Below are 20,374 nucleotides of genomic sequence, written 5' to 3'. Positions count from 1 at the left end.
GCAGGATGTTTCAGCCCAGGCATAACAACTTGTCCACCTGAAAGTATTTTTGCATTTAAGGGGCAGTAGCTCAATTCAATTTTAAAGACATTATTGTGGACTCCTAAATATAGTCATAGCCACGGGGCCCTTGATAAAGCCACAAGGGAAAACAACCTCTGAGGGATTTTAATCATATACTCCTCCCTAGCCAGGCCTGCCTCATGCTTTTCTTACACATAAAAAGAGGCATCAGGATAAACAGCTGCAGATGCCTATCTGTTCAAGTCTCTTCCACCCAGACTACTGCTGTAGTAAAAAATCTGGTGATGTGGCATCATCTCAACTAGAAGCAGTACAACCAGCTTCCCAGTCCTTTCTTGCAGCAATGGTTTGTCTCATGAGCTCTCAAATAAAGCCATGAATTTTCCTGGGCTCAATTCTAATTGTATCCTTATCAGCAGCTTTTCAGTAAATATCTTGTCACTACATTTTATCTCTGTTATTCTTGGCAGCCAATTCCAATGACCTTCTCTCAACCTAAGCCAGCCTTTCATACTACTTATACTGTGTAAATGCTTGTAATAAATTAGTGTAGTGTCTGAACTGGAGATGATACATGCCTTAAGAAAGACATGCCCAATGTTTTGTGTTAACACATAGGTTAAGTGTGCCCACTTGTTGCTTGGGGAATGTGAATATAAGAGGCCACAAAAAGCTACAGCTGAGGCTAGGTAGAGCACTTGCCCAAGAAACAACTGACTAAGAACGTTTTGATGTTACAGTGAAGACTGTAATACAGTAATTAGCTGATTTTAAACCCAAATGCATTTCAGAAAGGAATTATGAGACTATAAAAAGAGAGCATCTTAATACATCCTTCATAAGGTGATACCTAGTTCTTTTCTCCACCTTTTCTAGAAGTGAAGGCATAGGGGCACAAAGATGTATGAAGAAGCAAAGGAAGAGAGCTGATTAAAGAGAAGTGTTCAGCAGGCAAAGGTCTTAAAGATCGATAAAATTTTCCACAGGAAACCCACAAAAATATACAAGTATCCCAGAGAAACTCCGATTTTCAAATCGATACAAATTCTAGGAAGTCACCATTTTTCTTTAATTTTTCCACATTCAAGTTCAAGAACTGCTTGATTAGGCAACACATATTAGAGCTGAACTGAGAACTGCTTACAGTGTCAGTCTGCCTGGATGACTCCACTCCCAGAGTGAAATGGAGAGGCAATTTCAGTGCTATTGTAAAATTAGGGTAGAATGCCTCAGGCAGTACCCTTCCCACCAAAGCTATGCATACCAAATACACAAAGCAAACAATAGGAAAATAATGGCATAGGATGGCATTTCCACAAGAAGACAGCAAAGACAGCACATTTTTAAGTAGGGGTGGGGAGGAATTTTAAATCCAGAATATTTAGTATTACTTGAAAAATGTTACAATTATTCATGTACTTTAGAACTCAAATTAATATAGACTCACAGTATCCCAGTTTGTTATTGGGGTTTTTTTTAAGCATAATAAATAAGGTACTGCAGATTCAATTGCAAGCAGCAAAGTATTTCACATAGACTTAAATGGCAGGAAGCCTTTTATTCTTAATACTGCACCTGGATTGCAGCCAATCCCTCAATTATAATTGGATAACTGTTGGTTATGGCTTTAGTAGTATTCAAGTGTTTCTGTTTTATTTATAAAGGAAACAGTTTTCCTGACCTCTATATCTAGCTACAAATAAAGAAAGCAATAATTTTGAAAATTTGAAAAAAAAATAAAAAAAAAAACCACGTTATTTTTCCTAGGTCTCAAGAACTTTCATAATTTAACAAGTTCCCAGGCAGAAGCACCTTGTCTGCTGCACCCATCAAACAGCACGATGCCCAGAGGCAGGCAAGGCTCCTTCGTGGTAACCACGCAAGGAAGCACTGTTGGAAAGGTAAACTGGCTAACAGATTTTGCACCAAAAAAGCATAAGAGGGGGAACCTTGTTTAAAGCTGTGGTAAAGACAACTTTCTAAGAAGAGACACAAAGAGAAGGGAGAAAGAGTATCACTCTATAAAATAGAAAAACCATCCTTGAAATTCAACCTCGAAGATGGGAGGGAGAGCACACTCTGAAGACATGCAGCAGCCATCTTCTGCCTTGGAAAGAAACATCTGGCAGAATTCCTGCGGGGGCTTCTTCATCTCTTTTTTTTTTTCCCTTTAAGATGGAGTTGCGAGTTTTTTCACCCCTTGATAGAATTTCTTTAAATTAAACTGGAATTCTGGACATACAAGAATATTAATCATAATTTCACTCTTTTTAATCTTTTCCACCTATAGTCATCAATGATTTACTTTTCATCTAGAATTTTAGCGTGTCACTTCTCTTTGAAAACAGAAAAGATCCTCAACTGCTATGCATCTGCCTAACTAGACTGAACTTTTGATACTGAAATCAACACTATTGCTCTTTAAAGTCATCCTACTCAGATAGAGATATTTCTAATACATATATTGTATGTGTATGAGTCATGAAAACGAATTACCCTTATTTTTCTTCTTCAGAGGAAAACACTTTGGAGTTTGTTATTTAAAAGCACAAACCATGCAGAACTGAAACACATCACAGTACACAGCGTGCTGGCCACCAAAGCCACCAGCACTATGCATATGCATAATCCTGAGGAGATTCAGAAACAATGGGAGAATAGTTTGGCCCTATACCACTGAGTGAATCAAGACAAGCAACCAAAACTATCCTTTCACAGGTTTTTTCCCCACAAGTATTACATTTTTGGAATGAAATTTACCTTGTGCTGTAAAATCTCAGTAGGAAATAACAGAGTATAAAACAATACAAATCTGTGCACACAAAACTTATTCCTCAGAATAAAACAGGCCAAAAAGTCTGAAGGATAAGGTCAAAAATCATGAATTGTCCTGGGCTCAATTTTGCTTTGACCCTGGTATTGGTGCTGTTTCATCAATAATCTCACTGCTATATTTTATCTCTATTATATTATACTTCTTATCAGTTAACTTGCTTTGCCCAATAATTTTACTTTCTATAGTTTAACATAAAAATAGAAGGAAAAAAAAAAAGAGTTGATATTTCATCTGTAACATCAAGCATGAAACCATCTTTCCAAAGAACTTATGTGCAATACAATGACAGGGCAACCAAGCACAGGTAAATAGGGAAATCTTACACCATCAATAAGTGTAATTGCAGAGTTCCTATCAGAATATAAACATCAGACATCATTCAGAATAATGTGCTCACCCTTGAAATGTCAGATGTGAACAGAATCTGTATTCATGGCTTCAAGGATACTGAAGTGACAATGCTCTTCCTTGAGGATGCTTGGAGAAGCTTTTTCGTAACAGTTACAGAGAGATTTAAGACAACAAAATATACACTAGAAAAGTAAGAACAAATTATTTCTCTTAACATATATTGTAGGTATTCTACATATAAAATTAAAACTGAACTTAGTTTTCCTCAAAAATTATCCTAGCCTTTTAATATTATTTTAAGGAGGATTCTATAAAACACTAACTCCATGTGAAAATATAACTGGATTGTGGTAAGTTTACACCCAAAGGACAACCCTGCTATCCACTACTGAAAAAAGTTTGCTGGTATTGTTTTGATTATATTTATGGTACAGAAAATAAGATTTGGCATAGGTAGGTTTAAAATTTTTAGCTATAAGAAATACATTTAGTTAAGTAAAATTGCAAAGCTCTATGAAATCTGCTTAAAGCAATCCTTCCATAAAGACCAACAGGACAATGCAGAATGCTCATTATCTATGTGCTTGTTGTTATTGCTGCAAAACAAGTGAAATCATTAGAAAGTAGAACAGTATATAGTACTTGGTAATCACAAAGTAAATTACATTTCTAGTTAAAAGAAAGTAGGTTAGATTCTGAATGAGCACTGATACAGGAGCACATATCCACTTAGACTGGCAAGTTTGCAAATGAGATTAAAATCTTGGCCAATATGTGCATTGATTTAAACATTTAGATTAACTCCAATAGGCCATAATGCAGCCATTGTATAGTTTATGTTGTATTCATAAATCTGTCCTTGCTGAATATAAAATGGCTAATATTGCAGCTTAGGAAGAATTTTTCCTTTCTGTCAGATGAGACCTCATCAACAGTACTTTTGCTAAAATATCTCCCCTCTCTCCTCCTCCAAAAAATACCTCTAAAATAGAACATTTAATATCTTATTATTCTAACGTAATAGAGCATAACATGAGAAACTAACCACCAGCGCACAATATGTATGTAGAACAAGAGAAATAGTAGTTAAGGAGTAGTCAAGCAAAATGTTGTAATGAGTTGTTGTTATTATCTCATACACAAATGAGCTGTACCACTCTCACCCCAGTTAGCCATTGCTGCAAGGCTTCATGTTCCAGTCACTGTTAGGCAAACTTCTGAATCCCTTCACTTTTAGTCACACCAAGCTTCCCAAAGTGGCTGTCGTCTTTCCCCACTTCCTTACTTTTCTGAATAAGGGGATATGCCTGTTTGCCACAGTTTCAACTCTACAGGACCACAGGACAAACATAGCTGAACAGACTGGTTCCAACCCTGACCCAGCAGAGGAGCTGTTCAAGTCCTTACCTATAGCCAAGGCAACATCCAGCAGATAGGCATTGGGCGCTTGTGTCGTTCACTCAGGCAGGGCTCACAGGCAGTAAACTGTACTGAGATCACTGAGACCAGGTTCAAGCTGACTTCATGCAAACAGTACATCGTGTGTAAGGAAAACATCAACAAGAACAAACGATTCTATACATTTTACACCTACCTACATATCTAGATAGACAGACACACAAAATCATATGTGCAACTATTATGCACATGTATAATTATTATACTCATGAATTTTAATGAAGTGCAAGATTAAATACTTTGAAATCAAACTGCAACAATATATAATAATAATTTTCTCTTAAGAATTGATTATGTCATGGAAAAGTTTTCAATGATGAGAATTCATTCCCTCTAGAGTGTCTGAAATGATAGTAAAATACTACTGGTGGAAGTATAATGGCACATTTGGAAAAGCTGTGTAATGAAGCACACGGTCACTTTCTCCTCAATTTTCTATCATCAGTCACATGTTGAATTGCTGAAAGCACAATATTATTCATAAGAGGAAGAAGCAATGAGCAAGATCTACTTAAAATTTCTTACCAAAAAAAAAAAAGCATACTTAATGTTAATAATTATATTTTCCTTAAGATGTATATATGATGTATTACAGTAAACCTGTATCACAGACTATACTATTATAGAGACTGTGAAACCAAATTGTGATAGATCAGTTTTACACAAACACAATTATTTGCTTACACAGCATGAACCAGGTGCAGAAACCCAGACAACCCAACTATCTATAGAAGATTATTCATATATGGGTATAAATCTTTTAGAACTACTATTATAACAGAGCTCAACTATTATCTTTCTTAAAAACAAACCTGACGCATTTCATAATTTCATCTGAAAATGAATTTGCCTCAAATTGGACTCCATTGGGATCTCCATTTCTCAATACAATTAGCACATATAATCCTGTCTAAAATAATAATAAAAAGTTTACCTGCAGAATACACTAGGCAACTGTACTAACATGATAAGCATCACAACTTCTCTCTTATGGCCACGAATAACTGTATAAGATGGAACTGTGTTGCCCTTATCAAAAACAAATAACACAATTCTGTGGAAAGGCAGAACTCATGGTTTTTGTGGGGTTTTTTTTTGTTTGTTTGTTTTAATATACATTTCTTTTTAATTTACATTTCTTTAAGCAGTAAACTGAGAAAAATAGTAAGAATGGGCTGCTATTTAAATGTTAGTTTTGGATACATATTTTAGGGTTAGACTAAATATTAACTGAATATAATAAATCTGAACAAAATTTAAACTTACAGATAAGTGCAAAATATTTGGCAGTAACATAATAACAATTACAAAGCTATGGAGTGTGTTTTATTTTGCACTTACTTTCATTCTGCCAAAGACTACTCCTCTTCACACCATTTTAAAAATCAGACTCAGACACAATCACTCAATGTCTGATGAGTTAACAACATCTATAAGGAATTTTCCTTGGTTTCATTTTTAAGTTTTCATTGAAAATGAAAAGATTCAGAGAATTCTGAAATTATGAACAGGTAAGAAAAATGACTATATACCAAGGATGTTTATTAACCACACAGACTGAGATCTGTATGGTTGAAGATTATGCAGCCACTACAAAAATTGATAATTAAAACACCTTATTGCATTGCTCTGACATAGTGTATGATTATGATTCAAATATTTTTAAAGTCACTTTAAAGACTCTTAAACTTTCACAATGAGATACTCATGCAGAAAACTACTAATAGCACATGCTTTGCTGAAACCTCCTTTCCCTTTTGTGCAATAAAAGTACCTCATATTGACTATGTCTATAACAACAGCATAATCAGTTACCTACTCATTTCACTATACACTGGCTACAGTGCAGGACATTTTACTTGAATTAATATACTCCATCTAAAAAAAACCAGTGTAAGAAAGAAAGATGGCGGACAGCTCTGATTTGTTTCTGACTATACTACTTTTATTCAGTAGTGTAAGTGAAGAAGAACCTTAATTCATGTTAGAGCAGCAGGTTAAGCATGAGTTTTTCCTCACTACTGACTGCTTGAGAAACAAGATTGTATCTAGCCACTTCACTCCTGCATCAGATGAAGCTGCCCCTGGCACAGGTGCTTCTCTTTGATTCTCCAACCATCATAACCACCACCTGCCTGTCCTCTGGAGTAGGCCACCTTCTTCCCTGTCTCCACTCTTCAGATGCTTGCATCTGCATTAAGAGTGAGGTTAATATGCAATGTTAGCTGAAAACAACCATCCCAAAGAATTGCTTTTCTTTAAGTACTGTATTTTCTTTCTGTTGAAGCTATAGCCTAAATATCATTACAGACAAATATTGGGTAAATATAGCAGATGGGTCTGGAAACTAAGTAAGTCTGGCAGCACAAAATCAGCAATAACAAGTTTTCTTATTTCCTGATAGGTGGAATCACTTTTTGTAAAGATACTATCATTCCCCTCACTGTAGAAACTGTTGTGATAATAATTAGTAATAACACAGTTAAGAAGTATCAAGATGCTCTTCTAAACTTCCACTGAAAGGAAAAAAAAAAACTTTCCACAAATTCTGAAGATACCAGTACAACAAAGATCTATTCTGACAATTTATTAATTTAAAATACAATTAAACTGTAGATCAAAAACAACTTCATACTGTCACAATTTTATGAAAGAAATGGAAGATATGGTAGATGTACTCGCCTGAAATCTGGCTTATTTAAACAGTTTGTTTTCCAGAAAGAAAAGTGATCTTATGCTAAAATATAAACACAGATTTAGACTGCAGTATCAGGATACAACAAAGGATATAAAAATAGAGATGTATCCAAAATCTTCTTCACTGGATAGGGTGAACTTAATTTTTGCTAGAAAAACTCTATTCTTCCTTTGCCGAATTAAAAGTATTTTAAAAAATTATGTATTATTTACTCTTTTTGATATTTTCTATACATAAATTTTAAATAAATTTGTTATTTTTAATATAACTAAGTCATACTTGTTTCTATACTCCAGAGTTTACCTTATTAAAAACTGGGAGAATAATTTCTCTCCACAGAACAGTGAACATGATTTCCTACTACCAGGAAGACAAAAAGTGTAAGCATACCATTTTCCAGTTGAGAGAACTGATCACCATCATTACTGTATTTCATAGGAGTTCTAATCTCACAGCCAGTTACTGTGAGGGGAAGAATCTTGATAAACATTCTGTTATTTTGCATTTGTTATTTCTGGCGTTTTATAAAAGTACCTTCTTGCCCTACCATAATAGCCAATGCATATTGGTGCATACCTTTGGTGAGAACCTGCTTGTTTCTTTCATCACAATCAAAAGCCTATTCTAAAGGATTGTTAAGGGTCTCACCTCCTTTGGTTTTCAGTGGTATGCTGAGAATGTCAGGCCCTGTGGATGGCTCATTGTTCATGCTGATGCAGTATAATGGTTCACCCAAGAAAGAAGGTTTCTTCAGCCTTTCAGTGTTGAGTGCTCTTGACATAAAGTAACCTTCAGTAATAATCTTATCTCTCATCTTCTGTAAACCTTCTAGGTCATCAGGTTCCTCTGTTTGGGCCAGTGAATCCTTTGATAAGTGACTATCAGCCAATGCTTTGCCTATATAGTAGCTAGGGATTTCACTCTCAGCATTAACACATAAGCTTTTGTCTTCAAGTCCAGCCTTTTCCAGAGCTGTTAACATCCCTACAATATGGTCTTCAACTAACATTTTGGAAAGAGTAGATGTGGAGTGAAGAATGGAGTCTTGACTTGTGTAACAAGGGGGACTTAATCCACAAGAAAGAGATTCCTGAGACTTTGGCATGGTAACGTTGCTTATTGTTCTCTGAGGCTGCATACATTCTTCCAGAAGGGTTTTAAGCTGCTCTTCAGAGAGGCCCGTTTTCTCTTCAGTCTGAAAAAAATAGAAAGAAAAAAAAAAACAAAAAACTTTCTTCTGTCAAAATGTTATTAATGAAAAGCAGCACCATAAACCAGTTTTAGATACAAAAGCACTGGCAGAAGTCTTAAGTTTATACCAATGTATTTTTAATTCAAACTGAATTTAAATATACATTTTCATAACTGCATAGCTTACATAGTATCTCCACTAGGTTCTAGATAGATTAGGTGTTGAAATTTAGGAAAGAGGCTTGATATCCAAAAGGCAGCAAGAGGCCCTTAATTTTGCCAAGAGTCTTCTGCAAGATATCACTGGTTTATTTTTTCATATATTTTTGTTTGTTATGTATACATGCAGACACACACTTGCATCTGTGAAAGCAAAACAACACATTGCTAATAGTCTAAAAAAAAGTCATTGCTAAAAGACTATCAGTGCAGTACTGGACATTTCTGAAAGCTCAATATTGAAGGTTATGACTGATATTAGCTGGTATGGTGAAGAACAGGGAAGGACATTTTGTTTACCAAGTTTTGCAATGAAAGGTTCTAGCCTTTGAAATTCTTAATGCACCTTGGTAATAGAGAAGAAAAATACTACCTGACAATTTCAAGCTGATAATGAAAAGTCAAAATGTATTCTAGGTACACATATAATACATCTGCCCACAAAATATGTGATATACAAAATATAATTATACATTTATACGAAAATATTATAAACACATAGATTACTCCAAAAGCAATGCCTCCTATTTCCATGGAAAATACAACTGATCCAAAGAGCACAGCAACACTATTTATTTGAACAAATACTGAGCTACAAAATAATGTGTTTCAACATAGTCGCCACTGTTAGCTGATCTGTGAATTTGTGCAAATGTCAGTGGGTGCAATTTTTTCTGCATGGAGGAATTCAATTCCACGTATTTGCTTTATAAGCTTTATAAGCACTTCCTGACACCATTTTGTCAGATTGCCCCTTTGCTGCCATCTGTCACACACTAACAAAATGTAATGGAATACTGGGAGGAAGGTTCAGCCTCTTCTGCCGTACCACCACCATCTGCCTCTGACATCGTGGGCCAATATAATGAAATAGAAGGCATTATTTTCAGAGCAGCCCCTGTAATTTGCAATATCAAATGGAAAAGATGCTCTCTACAACCAAAAGCTTGGTTTTACCCAAAGTCCAAGAGATAGGCTCAGCTGACAATTTGATAATCTCCCTACAGCTGTCCTGGTCCATATCAAATAACAACTTTATTCATTTATGAGCACTACGCATAACTGGAACTGCTGTCATTTCAGAGGAAAGATCAGTATCAGATCTCTAGCTGAGTTTTCATCCTGAAGCTCTCTTATTCATATACATACATGGTATGACTCTGATCACAACCAGATGAGATCACAGCCTGAGTGGCACAATGGTGTGTGGATTATGTGTGAAAACTACTTGTTCATGAATGAGGGAAGATTTCTGCCTGGAAGAAAATACTATTTTTTCATTAAAGAAAGCGTTATGACAAAATGCATCAGAAAGACATTTCATTTTACTTTCAATCATCATAATGCATTAAAATGTACACACATTAGTGATATCTAAGAATGAGTACTATATATTAATTACTATACAGTTTAGGCACTGGTTTTTGTACTAACGTACTTCATGTGTTTTATAGATTTGTTCAACCTTTCTTTTTTTCCATTAGTCTTTTCCTATATAAAGCAATTCCATTCATAAAGTCAATTTGAGTTCACTTAAAAAACACAAGAGCACCGTATTAAAGAAACAGAGACATTAAGGACCTTTAAACAATAACAAAAAGCCTCAAAAGACCACTGTATGTAGCTAGCTCTATATAAAGCTCTATATAAATGAACATAAAATCAGGTAATCATACTGAGATTCAGTTAAACTTGATGTCAGTCAACATACTTTTGATAACTAAAATCAAACCACAACCTTTAGCAGTGAACGCTTTATCAGAAAAACAAAAGACCTTCAAACTCTTCTATTAAGCTTTAAATTTTAATCCTAGTGTAAAAAATACTAATGAAAAATAAATCAGAGAAGGAAAATCAAAACATGTGAAAAATCAGAAATTAAACGTGGAATTTTTAGAATATTTCACTGTCTATTAGCATGTTGAATGTCTTAGATTTCTTGAGGGAGTATTTTAACTTGCAGACAATGTATGTTTACAAACAGTTATTATTGGAATAGAATTTCTGTAAAAACAGATGCATTCACTCAGGTATAGAACCGCAGTATAAAGCACTACTGGAAGCACAGCTACATATAGGGTATTATCACACAACAGAATATTATGCTATGTAAACATAAATATAGTTATGTTATAGAATATTCTCACATCTGAAAACCCACATGAATTCCCACGTTTTTGAGTGAGTGGTTCTATACTAACATATTTCAAAGTTCTTGGCCAAGACCATTTGGAGTTAATTTTATGTTAATGGCCAGGCAATTCACTCACTGCAGAAATAAATTCTGCATCTAGTGAGAAAGAATAAGAATAGAATGAACATAGTTAGGGAGCTTGTCTTGTTCTACCTTTCTTTTATTATTTTTTTTCCCCTACTACCCCCAGCTCAGTTATCTATAATCATCTTTTCCTTGGACAAATTTCTTTCTCCTTTTTCCTTTCAGGAAAATGATTTGGCTTCTACCACCAATTAGTTCAGAGTTTACTTTGATTATTACCTAAAGGTTAGGTGGGGAGATTTAGTACCTAAGGCCAATGGAAAGGAAAATGAATTTAACAGCTATAGAGTGAAAAATATTCATAATCGTGTGGGAGTCTTCCTCCTGAGCAGCAGGCTTGCAGGCAAAGCAATATAAAAAACTATTTGTTTTTTGTTCTTTCTTTGTCTCTTCCTCTCTTCAGTTCATTATAAAAGACATATTTGCAAGAATGCTTGTTTAAGGAACGTATTTATTTTTTGTGAGGTATTAAAAAATAAATGAAGGTTTACTGTTTGCAATTTTCTCCTGCCAAAATCATTTTAGGGTTAAAGAAAAGCATGCAGCTGGAGAAAAAAATAGTTCTTAAATAGCCATGAGTAATTTACACACAAACCAACAGCAAGAAACTTATATTGAAATGATAACAGAAAGGCTGCTGTTGAAATCAGAAGAGTTCAGAGAAGCAAGTATGTCCCTAAGGAGAGACATCTCACTCTAAAAAGGTCTGTGTCCCTGCAACTAAATGAGCATCTTAATATATGTGATCTCATAATACTGTAACTGTATTAGGAGGCTGCAAAGTCCACATTTGTATACATTGTAAGTAATCCCTTCATTGTTCACTTTATTAGTTTAGATTCACAAGACTTGGGATCAGTAAAGCAGCCTTTGGGAGACAGTAGATTCCATTTCTCCCAAGCCTTCACTGCCCTTACTGTAAATAATCTACAACACCTATATAGAAAAAATACTTAAAGATATTCCTTTAAAAATAGAAGGACATAAAATTAATGTAATTCAAAATGCAGAAACAAGGGAAAATGAGCTATTAGGCCTGTTTCCCATTAGAAATTGGAAAACCTCTTAATTGTTCTGGCTAATTTTTAATAGGACACTGAGTCCTATTCATTTCCTAGGCTTTTTATTGTTAATGATCCAAAAAACTAGTTCCTAGGCAGGAGTTGAAGAGCCTGCTAATGACCTTTGCTGTTTATGTGAGGCTATTTTTTTCACACACTTGTGGCACCTCTCTGACTGAAGATTTCTTGTTCCTCACCGAATTCCTTGGTGACATGGGTCTGTGGAGAAAGCCTTACTGCATGTGGTAGGAATGCAAACTTGTAGGCAGCTGTGGACAGACCTGCTGTGACTATGGATTGCAAGTTCAAAGATTTAGGATTGTTTTCCACATTTGCACAGTAAGAGACAGACTAACACTAAAAAGCCTCATCAGATTTTACCATGAGGAGAAAAACAAATTTCAGGATATATAACCATAAAATGACACACAGTACAGAAAGCAACTAGAAAGGCAGGACTATTTAAGGACTTAGATAGCTGGCAGGTGTTTATTTTTTGTTGCTTTATCTGAAAGTATCTTAAACAACAGTTCTCCTGATACTTGCTTGAAACAATTCACTTTGATGCTCTAATTTGTTGATATGTTTATGGAAACATGAGACTGCAGCAATCACTTTTGAAGCAACCGCTCTTTTTCTGAGCGAAAGACTCCATGCTCTTTTCCTCCATCTGCTATCTTCTTCTGTTTTGTTACATGTTCCTTTCTCTTATTTTTTCCTATGTTCTACTTGTTTAATGGCAGAAGAAAAAGGTCTGGTAGTTCATTTTATATAACTGCAGCTAATGGAAGTCAGAAAGCAGATGGGACTGAAGTACTGAGGAAAGAAAACAGGGAAAGGAACACTAGAAGAAAAAAAGGAAAAAGTATAGAAGAGATTAGTGGGCATCTGTTAACATCCTTGACTAAAAAGTGAATTCAACTTGTAACATGAGACACCATAACCAAAACATAATATCCATTATCAGGTGCATGGATACAAAAAAATACCCCATGAAAAAACAAACAAACAAACAAAGCCTTAAAACACCATCAAAGATTTAGAAGAGAATATGAATTTCATTAATAAATGGGAAATGGGCAAAAAAATAAAGGACTTTTTCCCCCTTTCTCTAATAGAGAAATCATAATATTAAAAGCGGACATGAATTTACGCAACTTTCTTTAGACTGTCAGCAGACAACAAGGAAAGTGAGTGAAACTGTGGAGAGACACAGTAATTGCAGCTAATTTCTTTTTTTTTCTTTTTTCTTTTTTTAACATATAGCCCACAGGGCATAAATGTACGGATAATTATGACAAGTCCTTGCAGGCAAAAACAATTTAAACATGCATATTTTAGTCATTACAAAGAGGTATAATAGGTTTTTCTATTTTACCTTTCTTAATAATATCCAATTAATTGCTTGTGGCTAAAATGTGCAAATAGTGAGAAACTGCTTCAGCATCTATGCCACACTCTGCAGACTATAGAAATAGAAAGCAACTGGCTGCCAGAGGTAAATTTAAAGTAACTTTCACAATAATTTTCTTTTCATATGATAATATGGACACTAACTGATATAACTCACAGCTATGGAGTTTTCATGGTGTTAGCCTAGGATACAAAGGGGCCAAAATCTCTTCACTGACTGAATTTCTGCTTGGAAACATCTGAAAACGATTTCACAATTTTGAAAATTCCAGAATGCTTTATTTTGAATTGTTAGAGCAGCTAAGATGCACTTCCTACCCTTCATTCTCTGTAGCTTTCAAGTTTAGTTTCATTTCACTGTAGCTTTTGATTTACAGACTGTATAACACTTTCCAACTGCCTGCATACTAGCAGTGAAGTTCTCACACATGGGCACCAAAATCTGAATTGTACATCCTCAAAGTTTTAAGGAGGTTACTTCAGAAAATTCAATCTGAAATGTCACACAGGTCTAAAGTTCCTAAAATTCCTATTAAGTATCTATTTATTAATTAAAAATAAATATTTTAAGTTTTAAGAGACTACACATCTATTTTTCACAATTGCATGCATTTGAAGAAGACTTTTATTCTGAAGCTCACTTTCATAAACTTGTTAGACTCTAAACATTGAGGAGAATGGATTCAAACCTACACCAATAAAACATCAAATATGACTCCATTAGTTTGCTGGCTTTTTCTTTTGTTTTAGGAGTTGTTATAAGAACAATTTGAGTTATAAAAGAAAGCTCACTGAGTTTTGAACAATTGTTGCAGCAAAATAAAATATTTTACTATCCAATTAACTTAGAAACTGTATTACACAACAAAGCCAGTCATTCATAAATAACAAAGGAAATTCTGAATATATTCTATACGATAGCTAAAGACAAAAGTAATTAGAGAGTAACAAACATTTTAAGCTGTATTTTAATGAAATTAGATATATTTTTCCTATTTAACTAATCTTTTCCTAAAATACCTGAGAGTGAAACTATGACTAAATCCAGTGAAGTGTCACCCTCCTAAAACATGAACTGGAATACACTAAAAATAATTTTTAAAAAGATATTAAAACAAAAACATTTTTGCTGTCCAAGTTATAAAAGAGTCCAATCAGTGGTTGGGAAGAGTTACTATCTAAGCAACTAAGTCTGCTGAGTGAAATGAAAGAGGCAAAGATGTACTGACTTCAAGTAAAAGGCATACATTATTGAAAGATCAACAAACCCTAGTAGTCACTAAACAATAATAATCAGCCATTCTTTACCTAACATAATTAAACATAACTGAAGTGACTGAAAAGTTAAAGATTGAAGACTTAAGTAATATTGTAAAAAATATTGGTTTAAAACTATGATAAAAGTCTGTGATGTAACTTCAAAATTAATCTACTTCAAGGCTGTGCGCAGGTGTTTCACAAGAAGTCAGTTCTAACTTCAGATTAGTTCAACACTTAGCTCATATAGTTTACTGCATTTAAAAATAATAACAACAATAAAAAAAACATTGTGCTGCATCAGTCATTGCACTGTATTTTCTCTTATTCCTAAAATCTTCCTCAACCAATGGATAATTCCTTGTTTTTACAGTACTTGATTCCACATTCTTTCAAGTATTCTTAGATTAGAAATCAAATTTAATTTGAGCATATTGACTACATTTGTAAAAACATAGGATAAATTCCTGAACTGGCATTTACTATCAACTGGACTGAATAAGATTTTCATTTTATAGCCTCAACTAAAGAACCACAGAAACAGTTTCCTAAACATCTTGTTTTGTGTTTTTAATTGTTTGTTATTAAGCATTTAACACATTTCATTCCATAGAACTATCTTCCCTGCACGTTATTAAATTGTGGCTTTAATTTGCAGCAAATCCAGTAGAGCAGACAAAAATGCCTTGATGTGGTTGCAGCTGTTTTCTGTTAAAATATATAAGTTTTTTCTTTTTTTCCTCATGATGGCTTTTATTTTTCCCCAGTAAATAGATACAATGCAGCATAATGGTACCATGGCGTCTTACAATATCTATTTTAAAATTCTGCAACTTGGGATTTTAAGAATACTTACTGATCTATACCTTATTGGAGAAAAATATAAATAGGAAAAAAAAACAATAATATGGAGATCCGTTTCTTCATAACATAGATATTTCATTGCAAGTGTAATAAAAGTAATAAAAGTACCAGTAAAAGTAAAAAATCCCTCGAACCAATGAGGAAAACAAGGAAGCCACAAACATCTAAATAACTTATGTAGTTAAATGTAATTTAGTCTCACTGTAAACAGAAGGGCTGCGACCCAAAGAGCAGTAAGCCATGAAGACTCACCCAAAACAATCATAGACTAAAGCTTAAAAACAAATATAAAAATGCATTCTGTATTCTAGGAGTTCATATGTCATTATATTATCTAGAGAAACTCTAAAGCGAATCTTACTGTAATTGGCCCTGTGTATCACAGCACCTCAAAATTCTGACCTTTTCTATATGTCATACAAAGATATACTGTGAACCTGAACTGTGATATGTATTTTGGAGATGGAATTATTCTCTTATTTTCACCCACTAGTGGAAGTATACATGAAGAAAGCTCTGCTGTATATGGAATAACAAGATGCAGCAGTGTTTGTTAATAAATTAAGACAGGAACCTACCTAGCTAAGTTAAAGAAAAACAACAGTTTCTTTCACAAATGCGATTTTCTTACCATTTTTTTACTCTGGCTTAGTTTTCCTTGCCTTGTTGTAGTTCATCCCACAAAGTAAATAGAAAAGTGCATACAGTATTGCAAATATGGGATCGTAATTTACTATTTAGTCCCCTTTCATTTGGCAATAGAGTTCCCACTGACTGCTCACAGAACATTTCTGACCCCTTCACTTCACAACATGAATATCTGTGGGACATTATTTCTGAGGAACATCCTACCAAAAACCTGCCAAATTGTCACTGCTTTTTAGAGAAAAGTCATTGCATGAGTATAGATGAATGTGTAAGACTAGGGATAATTTTTCCACATCTCAGTCTCTGAGAGGTCAAAAGAAGAATCAATACAATTGGTTTACTTTTTATGTCTGGTGGGGTCTGTCACCACAGAGCACGTGAAAAGTTTCTATAGGAAATGTTAGGTTGCAGCTATGCTTGTCAATGTGAGCATATATCTTACACAGTGCTGAAAAAACATTCTTAAAGAGCATAATGAACAATCTTTTCCTTTCCTAAAGAATGGAAGAGGATTTTGAAGTGAGATACCTGCACCTGGCTCTTCTATTTCCATTCAGAACGGAAAGCCAAAAGACTTCAGGAAGAATGTGACGAACAATACTGCCCCAGTGAACAGATTACATTTGGTGCTTCAAGCCTGTCTGCACCTGTTCTTGACTGGGTGTAATCCTTCCAGTAAGTACAAGACTATGAGTTTAACCTTGAAGTATTTCAACACACTACGTCAGAAAATTTATGTTTACAACATAATAAAAAAGCTAAAACCAAGTTAAAGCAAGTATTGACCTATTAATATTCTTGATGTTTGACAGCTATTGAAAAAAAAATCTGAAATGCAAAACAATTGCATTATTCATTTTTTGTCTAACTACAAAGATCACTCTTCTGTAGGTCTAGTTAAAGTAAACCTTAGTTTTAACTGTTACTAAAACTACAGCAAGTTTTCCTCCAGCTTCTACAACAGATGTAGTAAATGTGTGACTGTATCCATGACCATATTCCTACTGGAGTGATGAATTTCCTGTGCTACGGTAACTGATCTGCCTGAATTTTATGATCTTGCCTAACTAGAAATAGCACAAACATTGTATGACTGGGTAGAAGAGCCAGCCTCTTCCTTTTTTTTCCAAGGGAGAGAGGGAAAACTTCGCCGTCATTTCTGCCACTAAATTCATAACAGTTTTAAATTCTACAGGCCTTTGAAATAAAAACCACTTTAAGTATCTCCTCTTGTTCTTTTTCTCAGTCACAGGTCCTGTCTCACATCTCAGAACAAAGACATCTAGATAAGTACACGCTTATTATTATTACTTGCATTATCCTGGTTCCTATAATGAGAAGCATAGATCCATGTATCTACAGAGACAGAAGACCAGGCCTTTACAGAGCTATTAGGTCTGATTTGACTACAGAAGCTATGTGCCCAAAGATACACGATGCAACAACGCAGTATGCATGTTTCCTTCTCTCCTCCCTTTTCCTTTCCTCCACCATTCCTGGTAAACTCCTGAGTAGGTTAAAAAAAAAAAAACAGATGGCTGCACTATTGTAAAGGGCAGCAAGGACGGCATTCAACCACTACAGCAGGCAGGTCCCTGTAGTTCTCATTTCCAAGTGACAGGTGCTCAGGAAACCAAACAGCACTCGTGAGCATGTTCTAAGCACAGACATACCAACTCTCCTGCACCAGCAAAAAAAAAATTTTTGTTCATGTAGTAATCTAAAGACTTTTATGGTAAAAAGAAAGGTATTTTGAAAACTATCTAGATGATGCAAGACTATTTTAGTATTTGAATTTTTCAACCATTTTCTGACAGACATGCTCATGCAGAAAACAGATGTAATTCAGAAGAGTTGTGTAAACACTGTTTCTAAGAAATTATACTTCCAAGGAAATTAATACAACTCCAGAAACAATAAACAAGTTACCAAAAATTAAAATAGTACAGCTGTTTGTAGCTTCCAGGAAAGTCAATGTTTGTACAATTTGAAATATGTAATTGCCCTAGGAATACCTTCAGTGTCTTTTAAATTATTCCACTGATAATCATTTTAAGTCAGAATAATCTTGCTGACTTCATTAATGTATGTCACTGCACAAAAAGGTCTAATATTTCTCTTGGTAAAAGACACGAAAACACCAGAAGATTCATGTTTTTCAGAAAGAAAGTTGTGTCAATTTATCATGCATTTGGGATACAGGTGACTCCATTAGAGCTGCAATCTGTCTTTTGCCCGTGAAGTCAAAGTTCACATGTTACTCAAAAGATCTATAAGATTAATTTACAAAAAGTTTGTGTGATCACATTACAAGGTCAGTGGCTTAAACACAAAGCCCTGTTCTTGGAACTTTCTTCACTGCACACTGGAATTTTCTTTGTCCAGTTGGGTTGGCAAAAAAACCACATAAGATAAAGTTCACAGCTGTGTTTCTGATGAATTAATGATGACATTGTTGGTTTTAGAGGACACTACGCTACTCTCAGTTATGTGGAATCACAGCTACTGAAAAAGCAGGCAATGACACAATCAACTGTTTCGTGTGCATCTTCCAGGCACTTAAGCAGAAAGCTTATGAATAAGACAATTTATTCATAAGACTAATTTGGATATAGAGTTCATGTTGAAACACACAGCAAAAAGAGCAGATCACGTTTTGAAACAGAAGAGCAGGATCTAAGGCTAATTGATAAATACACAAGAGATCCTAACATCCTTAACCAGTAACATCCACTGCCTACTTTAGCATGTTTTTCTTTTAAGCATACTACTATTTTTATCTTTTTCAGGAGTTTCAGTCTAGATGCGCAAATAATTCCAGTTAAACGTACCAAGATTCTGATTCAAACACAATTCATACGACAAGCTTCAACAAGAATAACAGATGCTCCTAGGAAAATACTCTAATAGCAGCAGTTTCTAGCCTTCTTATACTGCCAGACTAGCATCCTAGAAGTTCTGTACATCTGTTTTTTTATACTAAGGAAAATATTAAAAATATTAAAATATTAAAAATAAACACATGCTTAACATCTTGTTGCTAGAGACATGAAAATCTATAAAAATACTAAGACTGGATATAGCTGCAATCTGGAATGACAGTGCTCTGTATTAGTACAGTCACTGCAATCTGATAAGGTCTGTACTACCCAGAAGGTACAATTTATGAGCTGCATATTATTAGTGGTAAAATAACTGAATTTTAATTAGGAAAACCCATCATGATTATGAGTCACACAATGATACTCTATTCTTTTTGGAGACATCAAAAATCCACTCCTTCCAGAATTTTAAGAATGCATTGTTGTTGTTCTCACTAGTTTCCATGGCAGAAGTCACAACCAACTTGTTCTTGTCTTGTTGAGTCTCTTTACCTGTGCAATCCCATACAGCACTAAAAACCCCTTGAGACTGGAGTACTTTTAATGCACCAAATGCACTGTATGTTTTCCTTTACCACTGAAAGTACACTACTTAAGTAATTTACTACTGGTTTTGTGTGAGGCAAGGCCACCTTGCCTAGTGGGAGCAATACGCTTTAAGTCCTCATCCTAAAAAAATATAATAAAGATGGAGTTGGGAAGGAATAACAAGCGAAGGAACATAACATAGGAATTTTTGTATTTTATATTTAATTCACTCTTGAGAAAGCTAGTTGAGACACTTCAGACTCCCTGCTTAGAGCTGGATGTTCTAAGCACTCAATTATAACATCTTGCATCTTCTCAGGCTTTATCTCTTTAGCTCCCCCCCAAAAATTGACATTCATCATATAACATAGCCCAACTTCAATGATAGCCATGAACAGTACAGTACTGCACCGAATCTGTTCTACAACCTGTTGAGGATGGATGGCTTTTCTTAGAAGATGACAAATGTATTTTCAAGCAGTAAACTTAAAAGAACTACATTTACTTATCTTGCGACTAGGCAGGAGTTTGAACCATAAGAGATATGGAGCAATTAGAAGTCATCCTTCTTGCTTGAAACAAAAAACATTTTACTTGTGTCCAGCTTTACAAAATTTCTCTAGTTTTTTTTCTGAAAAAGGCAAAAGCATCTGCCTGGAGCCCACA

At 34.6% G+C, this 20,374-nt stretch overlaps 1 long non-coding RNA gene across 1 annotated transcript; it reads right to left on the bottom strand.

The window, feature by feature from the left end:
* Nucleotides 1-4,777: 4,777 nt before the first annotated feature.
* Nucleotides 4,778-20,329, bottom strand: LOC104911171. The gene is made up of 3 exons (XR_004159932.1): nucleotides 20,319-20,329; nucleotides 8,016-8,562; nucleotides 4,778-6,860 (listed from the first exon to the last, which is right to left on the bottom strand). It is a non-coding gene; the product is annotated as an uncharacterized LOC104911171 (long non-coding RNA).
* Between the last annotated feature and the right edge of the window lie 45 nt (nucleotides 20,330-20,374).

This window comes from Meleagris gallopavo, chromosome 5 (assembly GCF_000146605.3).
Source record: "Meleagris gallopavo isolate NT-WF06-2002-E0010 breed Aviagen turkey brand Nicholas breeding stock chromosome 5, Turkey_5.1, whole genome shotgun sequence".
Taxonomy (NCBI): Eukaryota; Metazoa; Chordata; class Aves; order Galliformes; family Phasianidae; genus Meleagris; species Meleagris gallopavo.
The sequence above is the reverse complement of the archived record's forward strand: the minus strand, read 5'-3'. Positions and strand labels throughout refer to the sequence as shown.